The following is a 16,269-nucleotide window of genomic DNA, read 5'->3' on the forward strand; positions in this document are numbered from 1 at the left end:
TGGAGACGCAGGTGACACGATTGGGGTCCCAAAGAGCCGTGAAATTCTGCTATCCGCACTGTGCCTGTATGGGGAAGAGGGACGGAAAACACACAACGCAACAGCCCGACCGCTCTTAAGTATCTAACACCTATTCCTCGTAATATCATACTCTCAGATCACCAAGCCCATATTCTCGCTTTATGTCTCGCTTAATGGTCTCTCCTAACTTATAACTTATCCTAAGGTACATTTTAGCAAGATAATCAACCAGTTCATCTAGCTACGGTGAGATCGCTTCCCACTGAATAAAATTCAGCCCCCGAGGACTGGGAAAAGTGAACCATCGATCCCAACCAACTCACTATCATTCCCCGAACTGGCTGTAAATCTGCATATTCACCGAAATATACTAGTTCTCATGATCATCTCCACTGTCAATCTTATCCGCTAAGGTTTGAAAAGCGGAGCGCAGGAATCCTTTTGCGCGCTGCCGAAGTGAAGTCAAATGCCTTCTGGCACTCTTCGGTCCACACAAACGGTGGGGGTTTACCCTGCCCTTTCTTATTTCCTGCCGTTAGATTATGCAGAGGAACTGCTATCTTGCTGAAATCTTTCACAAAGCGTCGATAATACGAACAAAAGGCAACGAATGACTTTACTTCTTTAGGGTTTCTTGGTACTAGCCAATCACGCAACGCGGCACATTTTTCTGGATCAGTGGCAACTCCATCTGCCGAGAACACATGACCAAGATACTTCACTCTACGTCTAAACAGGTGGCATTTGTCAGGCCGAAGCTTCAGTCCGTACGACTTTAATTCGTCTGATGTGGTGCGGAACATACTAGGATTACTCTGGTCTGTCTACTTTGACTGTTGAATCCCCGTGGCACTGTCCCAAGCCGTTTTCTTTATAGTTTGGTGACCGACTCCCCAAAAATGGCAACACTGCTGAAATACACCCAGGCATTCCTACGAGCGTGCCGCTTTGCAACAAAGCCGCTCTTACCACAGGAAAGGCACCTGCTGAAGGACATGGGGTTACTCAGGAGATCCAACAGACCCAGAGGCTGTAAAGCAGGTAGAAACCGTATTCGCCTAATTGAAACTGTAACTAATATTGTTAATGAATGAAGACCTTTATCGCACATTTCTGCCACACTTGGCTAAGTACAGGTCACAACAAAACAAAATAACAAGTACAGTTAGCGGATACAAAAGAATATGACTATCATTAGATAAATTCTACTTCTCCTCGCTTTTCGGTAATAGTAGATATAAAATAACAGACGTGTTTTTCAATGGGAGGTTTGTCTAGTCGCATTAGGAATATGAATTTGTGTACAGTACTTAAATGTGTTAAGTAGGGAAATAGGTTTTCTACAAGCTTATACAGTTCATTTCTTTCTTTCTTTGGTATATGATCCACATTCTACCACAAAATGACATTCATTTTCTATTCTATTCAAAGTACAATGTTTACATAATCGTTGTTCTAGAGAAGTGCGGGTATGTCTTCCCGTTTCAATATGTAGTTTGTGGCAGCTGATTCTTAGTCTTGTGACTGCATTCCTGTCCCTCATATTTGCATTACTTAGATATTTTTCTTCATTATAAGTTGTTTTGAATAATCTATATGATCTTAACTTGTTTTTGGCAGCCCCACCTTTGTTGTCGTTATGTATTTCTTTTAGAAACGTTTGGAAGTAAATGTCTTGTATCCGCTGGCCAATGGAACTAACAATTTGTAACGTTTTGTATTATATGAAATTGGAAGATGCCATAAAAAAGCAAACCCGCTCTCCTCTAAAGACTTACGCATTCCTGTCGCCCAACATTCAACACCAGATTTGTCTAGATCTAACTGACAACAGAAAGCATCTGCTTGAAAACTGTCGGCTGGCACATTCTGGAGAAGTCTAAGGAAATATTTGACGGCATTCAGCGAAGCCTTCACTTGTATGGGGTATCTTCCTAATTCCGCCCTTGCAGCTAGGCTGCAAGCCGACCTAGGTACACGTAATGATTGTTTGCAGAACTTTAAATGAACTGATTCAATTGGACAGGAATTTGAACTTTTGAACGATCCCCATATTTCAGAGCCGTAGAGAATAATGGGTTTAACGCACGCATAAAAAAGTTTGTTTCTCACAGAAATTGGGGCGTCGGCATTGTCTAGAGATTGGTTGATGCCGAACAAAGCTTTTAGACCTTTCCTGTAGAGATGTTTGTGATTCGCCTTGAATGTGCCGGCAGAGTTGACAATGATACCTAAGTAACAATAAGATGTAACTAATTCAACAGGGTTTTTCTGGTATGTAAATAAACAGTCTTTTGGAAGGCGGTCACCTTTAGAGAAACTTTTGTTTTCCTAAGGTTTACATTCAGTCTCCATGTATTACAATAGTTTTCTAGCTTATTCAAAGAAGTTTGTTACCCTTGCTTAGACTCGGAAAAAATAACTAAATCATCTGCGTATAATAAACAGGGAATGTGCTTATCATGCATAATTGGTGGTTTACATTCGTTGTCAAAGATGGTTGTAATATCACTAATAAATAAGTTGAATAACGTCGGGCTTAAATTACAACCTTGCTTGACACCGCTATGCGAGGCCAGCGTGTTACTCTCAAGCTATCCCCTTGATATGCAAATCTGCGGGTAATGTGCTATTAAAACAAGCGCGGTGTACCGACACATTCCTAAAAGGCCAAGGACACCCCGTCAATTACAGTGTAAACGCCTTACTTGCCCTGAAAGGAAGAACGTCCTTGTTCCCCGTATGTTTTTATGTAACCCCCGATCATTAGTGAACAAACTCGACGAGTTTCAAGTCACACTGACGAAAAACATACAAATATACAAATGTAACTGCCTCCTTTGTCAGTACTGGACAACCAGTACGGAAGTGGTCGTCAGCACAGGAGCTCCAGTACTGAGACTTTCTAAGTACTGGAAGTCCTGTACTGGGCAGCTTCAGTACTGGGAACCCACATGTCAGGACTGGAAACTGAGTGCTGAGACTCTAACGAGCGTCTAACGTTATTTTCAGGGCTGCATCTCTTCTTTTTTTCCTAGCCTGGAATCCAAACCTATTATAGCTCCCGAGTCTCTCTCCGCATGTAATAGGTTTGGATTCCAGGCTATTTTTTTCCTACTTCAGAGCTATTGTTTTGGAAAACGTAAAAATAAAATACAGTATCACATTCTGTCACGTTTCAACAATGACAACATATCCTTGTGGCTTGTGCCTTTATCGGGACCGTACACTGAAATAGTAATGTACTTTATATTACCTACCAAAATCTATGTCCATAACCAAGGAACAGAACAGTGCTACTTAGTATGTACAAGCATTAAAATGTACAGACAACTAAATCCAAAACTGTCCAGTCGGTCCAGACATATGTCAACCAGAACTGCGCTTCCACTACTTACATTCTATTGTTAGAACTGGATCGTCCCTGAGTACTAATAGAACGTGAGTACAGGACGCCCAGTTCCGAAATAATTTGATGACTCAGCTTCCAGTACTGAAGAGTCACTATTTACTGGTAAATCCAGTACGGAACCCGTTACATCCGAAACAGTACTCGGTTATCCAGTGCTGAATGATCTCCGCACTGGGTAACCAGTACCGAATGACCATTGAACTAGCCGGGACGCAAATCCGTACTGGAACCCGAGTACCGAGGAAAGTTCAGCTCTGGAAAACGAGTACCGAAACAAATTCAGTTCTGAACGTCCAGTACTGACGAGGCTTCGGTACTGGAATAAAGCCGTTCCGTACTGGAATTCTTGTACGGAACTTCCTTCCGTACTGGGGGCCGAGTATCGACACCATTTTCTCCACGGGTTCCGTACTGGGAGCCCAGTAAGGAGCCGGTTACATCTGTATATTTGCTGACACACCACTCTGTTGACATCTGTGTTGTCTCAGAAACTTGGCTGTCTAACTCCCTCCCGCTGTGCGCTATAGGACTGGATGGCTTTAACTTGTACTCAAGACACAGAACAGACAGAAGAGGAGGAGGGGTAGCTGTGTATGTCAAGGAACAGATACCTTCGAGGCGGTTAACTGAATACTCAGTACCTGACAATGTTGAAGTTGTATGTGATGACCTTCCTGCAAAACACCCCGATATTGGCCTTGCTCTCTTTGGAGACTTCACCACAACGGACATTTCGGAGCTCTGCAGCGGAGGTCTCCTGTCACAAATGGTCAAGAACAAAACAAGAGGAGATGCAGTATTGTACTTAATAATAACAAACATGAAACACATCTACGAGCGTCCTACTATCCTTCCCCCAGTGGGTCTAGGCGATCACTCGTCAGTCCTTTGGACCCCTGTTGTGAAATCCACTGACAACAAGCCCACGAAGAAAATTATTCGACGGATGGGTGAATCTGAAATGCACGAGTTTGGAAAATGGATTACGTCCCATGACTGGTCCGAGGTGTATGAGGCAGAAGGAGTACCTGCAAACAAAGGCGAATGCATTCCACGTGATGCTGGAAAGCGCTGTCGACACCTTCTTTCCGCCCAAAATCTTCAAAACTCACCAGACTGACAAACCGTGGATTACTTTTCACATAAAACACCTGATCAGCTTAAGGCAGAGGGCATTCCACAGTCAACGCCCACTTGTTTGGAAATTCTACCGGAACTTAACTCAACGAACACTGGCCACTGCAAGTAAGAACTACTATGCAGACCGGGTTAGCAGACTGAAGACCGCAAATCCGCGTCACTGGCACCACACCCGGTACATATCCAATTCTCGATAGTAATGGTGTTATAGGTAAAGCAATAAGTGCATAGCTATGGTACCAGAGTACGTCCTCCCGTCCTCTGAAGGACGTTGATTCACGATAACTATGGGGCATAAAGATATTGGCTCCGGCCCGCAGGCTGTGGCTCCGGCCTGCGCACAGGCTGATGGGATAGCCGTGACCTGCACCGAACCTTTCAAAATGGCGGCTTGAAGAATACACACAGTTCTGTGCACACGAATTTCGTGTCAAAATTTTAAAGATGCTGTACTTTTTGGAGTGCTGACGACCTACTAATCTACCAGAGCGGTGGGTGCAGACTACTTTGGACAAGGTATCAACAGTTTTGTAGCAGGTAAGCATGCCAAAACGTCATAACTTGTACGTCGATGGTCTTCGGGGAGGGGGGCTGTAACAGTGACACCTATTAAACTCAGTTACTGAGATATAATCTCATCTACAATCAGAAAAGTAACGTCAGTACGAAGTATATTTGGACCTAGGACGTACTTGTTTAACCACAATATTTCCCGTAAGATAATTTGAAATCGAGAAAATAGCGCTAGCCTGAGTGTCATCTTATTATTTTATCAATTATTTCAGATACAGACAAGGAGAGAAGCGGAAAAGAAACTACCATGCCCACTGGTAGCACCAAACCAGGCACAGCCTCATTACTCGAAAGGGTACCTACTGGCTGAACTTCAAGGTGAATATTCAAGGTTAATATTTCCAGGGCTGATATGAGAACCTGGCGCATTCTATACTGAAATGTGTGTTTTCTTGGGTTAGTATGACATTAATAAAATACAACATATAGTGTATTCTGGTCTGCATCACCCTCAGTCCCAGCCCTCCCCCTGTTTGTAAACCGGGTTACATTTAGCTAGCACATCAGATTAAAAATATACTAGATGCACATTCACAAGATACTTTCACGTAGAAAAATCTGTGTCGTTCTAAACTTAGTTTCCGAGTAGAGCTACGCGCTGTCGAACTCACTTGTGCTAGTGGGCAGCAATTACCAAGTCTGTTTGCCTGACCAAGCCAACTGCGCCGTAGTCCACTCAGAAATGTTGGGGTCTCAATCAGTCAATGATTGCTTAGAAATATATAGATTAAAATCATTGTTTATCAAATGTAACAGCACATCTTAATTGGTGATTTCTGGGCGTTTCCTAACATCAAAGAGGTTTGATAGATAAAGCACTCAGAAGGAAGGCGTGCTTGTCAAATATACACTTTAATGGAGCGGTGTCTTGGTTTATTGGAATGTTAGGCCACAAATCGGACCGGAAGTGTATGCTGTCTCATTTTTATATTGTCACAGTCAGAAATCGGAAAATGCTTACAAAAAGATTACTATAGCCTAGTATAGGCTAGGAAATGACATGAAGCTGCTGTAGTCTATAAACCTGTATACGTAAATATTAAATGAGCCAGCAATAATTGTGACATTCTTGGGACTACAGTGGGCAAAGTGGGCTTGGTCAGGCGGGCGGACTTTAAGGATTGCCGCCGCCGGCTCGCACAGTTGGGTTCGGTGGTGCGCAGCTCAGTACATTAGCCTGCTCGGAAAGTATGTATAGGATACAATGATGCGGATTTTATCCGACATAAAGGTAGGTATATTCAGTGTACTTAGACAATGTATTTTAGCAATTGTAGCAAGTCAGATTTCAGAAGGGGGTAACAACTGGGGGAGGGGGAAATCGACCTGGGGGGAAACGTCTTTAACAAAGGAATGTTTGAAATATGTTGCAGGCAACCAGTAGCCAACCTTACAGACCAGCAGCCAACCATAGCGGACCTAATTCCCCACTTAGGAGTGAGGTTGGATGTGGTTGGCTGTTGGTCTGCCAGGATCTCAACCCAACATACCAGGTACCAGGTTCCCCGCTTCCATAGACTATGCAGAGGCACGTCAGCTGCATTGAGAAGTGTACACATGCTTAGCCTTAGCACTTACCGGTATGTCTTGTTCAATTGATTTTATCAATTGCTTTGATCAATTGATTTTATCAGTTGACTAGAAAGTGCATGTACTTGATGCTACAATGGTCCCCGGCCCTCAGGCATGAGGATGGGACTAGGTACGGTAAGATACTAGAAACTAAATGTATTTTTGCTATAATGGTAAGATTCAGCTTAGCCCTCAACACGCCTACATCATGTTCTACTTGATCTTAGGACTGACAACATGGTTCATGTACATGCAGTTGTGTTTTTGTCATGTGATCTTACAATATCCAAACTATTAAAAAAAATTTCTCCAGGGTCATGAAGGCCGGTCCCGCGGAGCCTTCCAAGAAAGGCTATAGAAGCCTGGAACATGAAGCTAGGTGCAGGGGAAGACAAGCAGATGTTGGAAAGGGGAATGAGGGAAGTGATCAACCACCTGCTTCAACAACACTCCTGCATACAGCTTGCTATCTGGGCAAGTGCGAAGAGAGGAGAAGTGGGCTGCTGGTCAATCGTCTCCTCCAACTGGAAGCATGGCAGTTTGGCCAGTACATAGATGGAATACCTGACATTCCAAGAATGTATCTGTCATCTTTAGGTATGCCAATGGCCCAACCAGTTTGTAGACATTCAGGAGGAACTATCGTCTGATGGTGATGACAGTATATACATGTAGCTGTATTGGATATACATGTATGTGTATAATGCCAGTCCCACAATGAAGACATTTCATTGTATAGTTTGTACATGTAAGTATACTAATGTGTTTTGCTAATAACACCCTAGTACCCATTTCTTTGTTGAAGTTACATTGAAATGAGAAGTAAGAGATTGTCATCATAGAGGAAGGACTGTCCATCAGTCTGTGCCAAATACATCATCATTTAGGCATGTGTTCCTGTTAGTTATACACCAGCAATGTTAAACATGGATGGAATGGATATTGTTAGATGAATAGACATTGGAGGACAAACTGTGTACATGTACTCTTCAATTAAGGACACATTTTCTTACCCTGTATTTTATCATATTTTGACTAGGAACAACAGCATACTTCCATGGTTGAGTTTCATATACTTGTACACCAGCTATTCGGTTAAGCTGAACAGTACTGCAAGTCCAAACATGCCATTTAGCTGCTATATGTTTTGTTTTATGTTATCAGCTAGCAGGGTCCACTTTGCGATTGGAACATTATGGTGGCAAGTACTCGCAGTTCTTTTTTTCAGGCCCAATTTTGTGTGACCTTTCCATCAAATCATTATACTGCTCGGCACCTTTCCTTGGCACCTTTGCACCCTTTCCAAGAACCGGAATGTGGAGTTAGTGTTAAGCAATACATTGTTCGAGGAGGAAAATTCAATTGATGAGGAAAATTACGAAATAGATTAGAAAATGTGTCATTCAACTTTTGCCAATTTTATTTTCAAGGCAGGAAAGATAATGAGAGTGCTGATCTTTTACAATAAACTGTATGTTGCATTTTAGTACTCTTACAAAGCAGCTTGTCTTCTCTAATGTGTGTTCAAGAAGTGAATCATATATTTTGAAAATGTGCAATTCGTAAGTATTTTTCATTTAGCCTAAGTCAGGAAGTACTTACATGTAGTATTACATTAGGCCATGTTGCTTTGATTATACAGATTACATCCTCTGGGATACCCAAAACCGATGTGAACATGCGAATATGAACACAATATGAATGGTGGCTTGTAAAAATGTTATCTTCAATACATGAATATCAAAGCTGAACAATTCCTTTTCAATCTATTGTAAGTTGTCTTTCGTGTACATTGTACTTAAAGCCAGGATATAGTACAAAACCTGTTAATGTTGAAATTAGCCCGGAATGAACTTGAAATGAACTGTCTTCACCTACATGCTGTACAAAATAAAATGTATATACCTAGCCTCACAATTGGGATCTGTATTTTCAGTGATACATGCACAAGCTTATGGATCATTTTAAAACCTGAGACGCCATTTAATGTGCACCACTTCGTATAAAAGTTGTACCTTTACGTGTACATGTGTGTGCGGATAGTTGTTGTGATGATGAAGAAACAAGCCACTGATCAAAGGAGTGGTTGTATTTTATCAAACAATCGTTAACTAAAGTTCCATGATCTAATACCCTCACCAAGTAATGTTATCCCTTAAATAATACGCTGATAATACGGTACAAGATTTACTCCCTGTCTCAAGAGCTATCTGCCTCTAAAATCACGGCCATAGCATGTCCACGGCACGAGATATCAAACAAGATATGAAAGTGTCGTTGCAGTACTCCGGAAACCCACTAGGACGCCTATTATCAAACCTTCGTTTTCCAGATACTAGTATCTTCTGGAGTGACTTGGCAATCAAAAAGAATTAAGCAGCACCGAAAACATGACTTTCTTGACATTTCTTTAATACGGTGTATATGTTTCTTTACATCCGTATTCCATATTCAAATCAACACAAGTAAATATATATTTAGAACTGGGATAACATGCAATGCTGGGTAGCTGTAAACAACTTCAATTTCCCTGCAAAGAAAAGGGTCATAAAACGATTCTAGATCTGTCGTTATCGATCAGGAACTCCGTACAACTCATATTTGACAAATAAACGCAGGTTAGACATACTTCCAACCGGGATAGCCTACGATAGTGGGTACAAGAAACTGACTTTAGTTTTCCTGTAGATAAAACGCACTATACACGGTACTCCGCACTGCAGTATGCTGAAGCGTTTAGAGTCATAGATCGTATATAAATCAACGCAGGGTCAAAATATTTCAATCCAGGATAGTCAACAATACTGGGTACCTGAAAATAACTTCAGTTTTCCTGTAGATAAAACGATTCTTTTGCAATCGATCGCGAACATGTTTTTTTCTCAGTCGCACATTACAGTTACCGCGGGGTCGCACGCATATATACACTTTTCGGTACTCCGTACTGCAGTATGCTGAATCGTTTAGAGTCATAGATCGTATATAAATCAACGCAGGGTCAAAATATTTCAATCCGGGATAGTCAACAATACTACGTACCTGAAAATAACTTCAGTTTTCCTGTAGATAAAACGATTCTTTTGTAATCGATCGCGAACCTGTTTTTTTTTCAGTCGCACATAACAGTTACCGCGGGGTCGCACGCACTATATACACTTTTCGGTACTCCGTACAGCAGTATGCTGAATCGTTTAGAGTCATAGATCGTATATAAATCAACGCAGGGTCAAAATATTTCAATCCGGGATAGTCAACAATACTACGTACCTGAAAATAACTTCAGTTTTCCTGTAGATAAAACGATTCTTTTGCAATCGATCGCGAACCTGTTTTTTTTTCAGTCGCACGTAACAGTTACCGCGGGGTCGCACGCACTATATACACTTTTCGGTACTCCGTACGGCAGTATGCTGAATCGTTTAGAGTCATAGATCGTATATAAATCAACGCAGGGTCAAAATATTTCAAACCGGGATATTCAATAATACTGGGTACCTGAAAATAACCTCAGTTTTCCTGTAGATAAAACGATTCTTTTGCAATCGATCGCGAACATGTTTTTTTCCCAGCCGTTCTCGAGCTCGGCGGCGGGCACTATTTATCTGTACGGTGGACAAGGCACTTCGTGTCGTGATGGCTTATTGCTGTTGTGTAACCATGGCCTTTTTTAATTGTTTTGAGTTGGGAAAAATGTGGCCATGAATTGTAGCATACTGGAATCAATCAGCCAGGCTTACAATATGATTTCCATCGTAATGGGGGCTTGACTAAAATCCCGGTTATTGGATCTTATTGATGTTACTGGAAGAATGCAAGGAGGATCACAACAGATGGAACCCAAGTCAGGTATCGACACTCCTGGTCCAGTTGATACAACCACGAGAGGTGAAGCCATGCCCGGCGTCGTCAGCCCCATACATTCTGAGGAGAATGACTGTGTCTCCGTTGGCCGAGCAAATACATGTAGCTAGACAGAGCTCAACAGGATGATGCCTTTTCTTTCATAAGCTATTGAAATATTTCATTCCAGGTTGTTAACACTCTTTGATAGAGGTATTACCTTCTATTCCAAGACTTTTGCTTGAATGTGCTCCCAACGTTTTATAGTGGAGCACCTACATTTTTCCTGCTTCGCCCAATTTTTAGGGCTAGTAGTGCTTATAAGTAAAAAAGTTATAAGTAATTAGACTGACTTATTATCATTATGTAGCCAAATGATGTTGACCAATTGGGAAGGCTGCATTTTGCCATAACGATTAGCCATCAGTATTGCTCCATTATGATTCCTTTTTGTCTGCTGGCTGTACATGTACAATATGGTGGGGGGAGGGGTGAAGTTAAAAAGTAAGATTGATAAATGATGTCCTTGTCTATAGAATTTACCTTCGCTGATTTTGATTGAATCTGCTTTTTACCATACTTTGAAAGAAACAAATCTGAAAGTGGACCTGTAAATTTCAACTTGACCTATGAGTATGTATGACTTGACAAATGGATCAAGTTCTGTAAGATTACAAGATTTATACATGTATTTTACGTAGGGCTTCGCTCACTCTGTGGTTTAGGCGTTGGTTACAGGAACCAACCATGCCCAACACAAGGCTATATTACCACAATATCCATTGTCAATAAACACTATCTATTATCCAGAATATGATCTTTGCATTCTTATCCATAGTGGACCTGTCTTTGAGTCAAATGTGAAATGACATGTACCCTTCTATGCACATAATTACCAGTCAGGAAAAGACACAATCACCACTAGGACTGAAATGTCAGAAACGTCAGTAACTTTATTGAAACATTTCTTTATCTATTAAAGAACTGATGTTGAAAACATCACTTACAAGGCTACAAACAAAAAGCTGTAGTTCTTTGGGAAATATATATATAATGTGATAATATATAACATACAGGCCATAGGACGGACCAAAAATACTCCACATGACTTTTACTCTTTTTCACCAAATGTATAAACTGTTTTCTCAAAGCTGGTTTTAATGTAGATGTAGCTTGCCAGGACCATCATAATGTTAGCAGACAGGGAAGGGGTGGTTCAGTTGGGCCTGCTGTCTTCATGCACATCAATGGTTCAGCCATGTGTTGACTTCCACGGTGTGACTTCTGGGACCTGTGACAGGAAAAAAAGGAAGAATTTAATTTAAATCATGTCCTACATGTAGATTCAACCATACAGTATGCAGTATTTTACCTGTTACAGGGAGTTACAATGTAAGGAGATTGTCGACCACTGTGGATACTCCTACCCATGATTATAAATTGATAGTTTAAACTGTGACCCTCAACATATGTGTAAATCATTAAGGACATTTAACGCTTTCACATATGTACATTCAAACTTTCTTCCATGATTTGTCAATTGATACTGGTAAGCTGAGATTTTACAGACAATGTAAAACCGTATATTGTATTGAGAAATATCTTGAACTTTGTGACTTTGAGCAGCGCTCTGCTACCTATAAGATTAGAATCACATGTAGTTTGTCTTCCACTGCCTCAAAAGAAGTCAAACCCAACAAAACTAGCACCATGTACATTTTAGAATGTAGCATAACAATCATATAGGTCATCATTTAGAAATATTTTTCTAACATTTCACAGTTGGCAACTTTCCATACACTGAATATGGCCTTTGGGAAAAAGGGAGCTACCTGGTACACTGGTACAAGGGCTAGGCTAGTGGGTTGGGGTACCTCAGCAGGCTACCATTTCTTGGCTTCAACCCTATAGCTATGTATGGGAGTTTGGACTCTTATACTCATGATCAGTATCTCCTTGAGGAAAAAATGGGTCAAGCTGTGGGTTATCCTGATTGAATCACGGTTAAAGCGGTCGCCCAACACTGGTCAGCCCCTAAAAAAGGTCCGGACAGCAGGGATTTGCGTAAAACAGAATACAGCTAGATGTGGGTGGGTTGAAGGGAAGGCACCTGCTCATCATATTGCTGGGAGATGAGGGTAGGGGGTGGTGGTTGGTGGCAGCAATGAAGATCTCGACCAAGACTGGTAGAAAAGCCATCCATTATAAACAAAATTCTATAATATACAATTTAGAGTGTAAGGGGAGGGGTACAAGTAGAAAATTAATAAATAAAACTGGAAGTTGGATGGGCCAAGCAATGAGAGAGCCATTGTATGACACAAATTCAAAACTACTCACAGTCTCACACTAACTGAGTGTGCCTGAATGCATTAGCTTGGAGTCCAGTCTTCTTAGCTTTAGTCCGCTACTCCTTGACGAGGAGCACAGCTTGGGTAGTGGACTAAAGCTAAGAAGGCTGGACTCCCGGGTATAAATGTGTGTGTGTTTGTACAATGTTTAGTGTCATTTGTGTTGTTCCCTTTTTTGTGTAGGATACACATGCCACTATGCTGTAGCCTGTAGGCCTGACTAGCAGTATACTAGTATTGTATAGGTATAGGGAAGATAACCGTGTATTCCATGTTTAAAAAACTGGTCCTGTCTGTGTTCACTGTGGTGCATGCTCATTGCCCATCCCCCCTCCCACACACACATCCATTCCTATCCCCCAGGTAAGGGGAAAGACAGGTAACGTTACCACATTCTATGGTATTCTCCAAGCAGGTTTCGGTCGAGTAGGGTAGGAGTGTCCGGGATTTTTAATGTCTCTCTCCGTTCATATTTGCCACAAAATGCATAAGGGTGGGGCATTCCTTTCAGAATCAGTGTCGCTGTCCCGCCCTGCATACCATTAATTCATTGTTTGGCAAATCCTTTATTTGCAAGGGATTATCCGCATCTGCCACACTGGGGTAAGTGTCCAGCCAGCCGTGCTGGCCCCATGCTGCCCCCATGCTGCCGTCTTTATAGCTAGTGTTTTTTGTTGTTTTTCGTTTACAAACACGTCAATTTTCCCCAAATATGACAAAAGAATGAAAGCAACGTATGTGAAATAAACGTGTTTATGTTTTGAACTGTAATTAAATATTGTTGCAAAAGTAGCCGAATGTCAGAGCACTATGAGCTTTTTTTCTTCAGGAACTTAACCAGTACCATCTTGTACTGACTGATACACAAACAAATCAATAGCAAATCAAGTACAAGGATGTATCAAAATCACACGGTCAGCTATGGGGAGAATGAAAGAGCAGAAAACAGACATGCATTTACAAAGTTGATACACACGTTGGACTGTGGCGAGACCAGAGACACCCACAGCGGGCAATCAGAAACTATGAACAGTAAATCTAAGCTGTGTCAGACTCAGTGCCTGTTACAAATCGGCCATAATGTGTCAGAGTCATTATATCTAAAAGGCTTGAAGCATTCTGTTCTGTCGCAGAGGTGAGGGGAGAGAGACTCGATATCTCCAGGGCACTGTGAGTGAACCCCGCCTACCCAGAGAGCTTAGCCTGCTCGGGGTGTTGGTTCACCCCATTGGATTAAACTACGGTGACGGCGAAACTACGGTGTCTGCGAAACTCTATATCAGTATATGGCAGCTAAGAAGACAATCTGACAGAAGCGGGTCAATATAGCAGACTGGGCCCGGTAGAACACACCTAAGCCGACCCGTAGAGACGGGTGACCAGGCTAACCCTGCTCGACCAGGACCTCTGCTTGGAGAGTAACCCCAATCCCCCAGCAAAATCATCAGTACTAGTTGCCTTCCCGCCAGCCCAACCTCACATTGAGATTATTAACCCATCTTTTCCTCAATGATATTCTATTAAAGGCCGAACCCCCATGAATAGCCTTGGGGCCCAGAAAGGGTATCATGTTGAGGTAAAACACCCCACTAGCCCAGCTCATCTTTTTCGGGAACCCACAGTTAACAAATGTCACGAGCATATGTATATTTATATTACAATCAGGAGAGGGCTGATACTGGTTAGGTATTTCTATCTCTGTCGTTGTATTCAAAAGGTTAAAGCATAGTCACTACAAGGAGTCTTGTACTATATGATTTGTACCAGTCTGGAAAAAAACACACATCCAGTTTCAGTTTGTGTTTAGGTAGTACTGTGCATCGTAAATATCGTTGTGATGGCACACATCCTCGCATTGTTCACCTTGACACATGCAGTATGGTGAGTATAATATTTGCAGGTGACTGGGTACCAACAGCCAACCAAGGGACCTTCTTGACCCGATAAAGAACGTTATAGTCTTGGTTATGGTCCGCCAATGTAAAATTATATGGCTGTCAACACATATAGCGTACCATTACAGTATAACTGTTATGCGATCAAAGGGATTCGGGATATATTTGTCCTTACCTGCATCGATGCAAGGAGATACAGAGCAAATGTTACTTGCAACAAGCAGTTTTTTTGTCTTACCTTTTGGGTTGTTAATTTCCCATTTCCTCCGTATGTAGTGGTCCATGTGCCCTGGTCGTCCTCGGCATCGCAGCCGCCATTTTGAAAGGTTCGGTGCAGGTCACGGCTATCCCATCAGCCTGTGCGCAGGCCGGAGCCACAGCCTGCGGGCCGGAGCCAATATCTTTATGCCCCATAGTTATCGTGAATCAACGTCCTTCAGAGGACGGGAGGACGTACTCTGGTACCATAGCTATGCACTTATTGCTTTGCCTATAACACCATTACTATCGAGAATTGGATATGTACCGGGTGGGCACCAAGAGGTAAATGAACATGGCAAATATGAGGAAAACAAACTGTACCATAGTGATCTCTGGGATGGAGGCAGACGACACTAGTATTGCAAATACAATCAAAGACAAGTTTTCTGAGGTGTCGAATGCCCTCCCTCGGCTAGACACTTCCTACCTTCTCCTCAACAGCTACCCACGCTCCAGGTCTGGGAGGTATACCAACGTCTCCGGGCGGTCAAGGTCAACAAAGCCCCTGGCCCTGATAACATCCCTCTCAAGCTGCTAAAGGAGTTCGCCTGTGAGCTCAGCACGCCTTTTTGTCATATTCTCAATGCCCCTTTTGCCACCGGCACAGTCCCCAACCAGTGGAAATAGGCAATTGTTGTGCCCGTCCCAAAATCTCAGCCAGCTAGCATTGAATAGCTCAGACCTATTTCACTAACCTGCCAATTTGCAAATATTGCTGAGTTCTTTGCTTGCGAGTGGATCTTCGAAAGACATTCATTTCGACACAAGGCAATTCGGCAGCCTTAAGGGCCGTTCTACCGTCCACGCGCTCGTAAGTCTGGTTGACAGACTATGCCAGGGAGCCGACAACCCTGGAACCATCAGTACCATCGTGGCCACGGACTTCTCGAAGGCCTTCGACCGAGTCCATCACAATCCTGTGATAGCTAAGCTGCTAGACAAGGGTCTGAGACCAGAGCTAGTACCGTGGGTCTGCGATTTCATTATCTTCGCCGTGTACTATAGTACTCGGGGAAGATTATGTTTTCGGTTGAGCCAGCTGTTTGGTGGGTCTGTATGTATGTCAAGAGCATAACTCAAGAGACCTTTGATGAACCTTTATGATTTTTGGTAGGTGTGTAGTGGTTGTGCAAAGGAAGGTCAACTTCAAAAATGGTTCACCTTGCGTTTTTCAACAGTACTGCAGCGGACTTTTTAATTTTTG

The 16,269-nt window shown here is 42.3% G+C and overlaps 2 long non-coding RNA genes across 2 annotated transcripts; one reads left to right on the forward strand and one right to left on the reverse strand.

Annotated features, from left to right (window-relative positions):
- The first annotated feature begins 4,804 nt into the window (after positions 1-4,804).
- LOC136421715 (uncharacterized) lies at positions 4,805-8,635 on the forward strand. Its single transcript, XR_010753491.1, has 3 exons — positions 4,805-5,110; positions 5,359-5,464; positions 7,032-8,635. It is a non-coding gene; the product is annotated as an uncharacterized lncRNA (long non-coding RNA).
- A 2,858-nt stretch (positions 8,636-11,493) lies between these two features.
- On the reverse strand, positions 11,494-15,331 carry LOC136421943 (uncharacterized). Its single transcript, XR_010753548.1, has 2 exons — positions 15,043-15,331; positions 11,494-11,849 (listed from the first exon to the last, which is right to left on the reverse strand). It is a non-coding gene; the product is annotated as an uncharacterized lncRNA (long non-coding RNA).
- Positions 15,332-16,269: the final 938 nt, after the last annotated feature.

This window comes from Branchiostoma lanceolatum, chromosome 16 (assembly GCF_035083965.1).
Source record: "Branchiostoma lanceolatum isolate klBraLanc5 chromosome 16, klBraLanc5.hap2, whole genome shotgun sequence".
Taxonomy (NCBI): domain Eukaryota; kingdom Metazoa; phylum Chordata; class Leptocardii; order Amphioxiformes; family Branchiostomatidae; genus Branchiostoma; species Branchiostoma lanceolatum.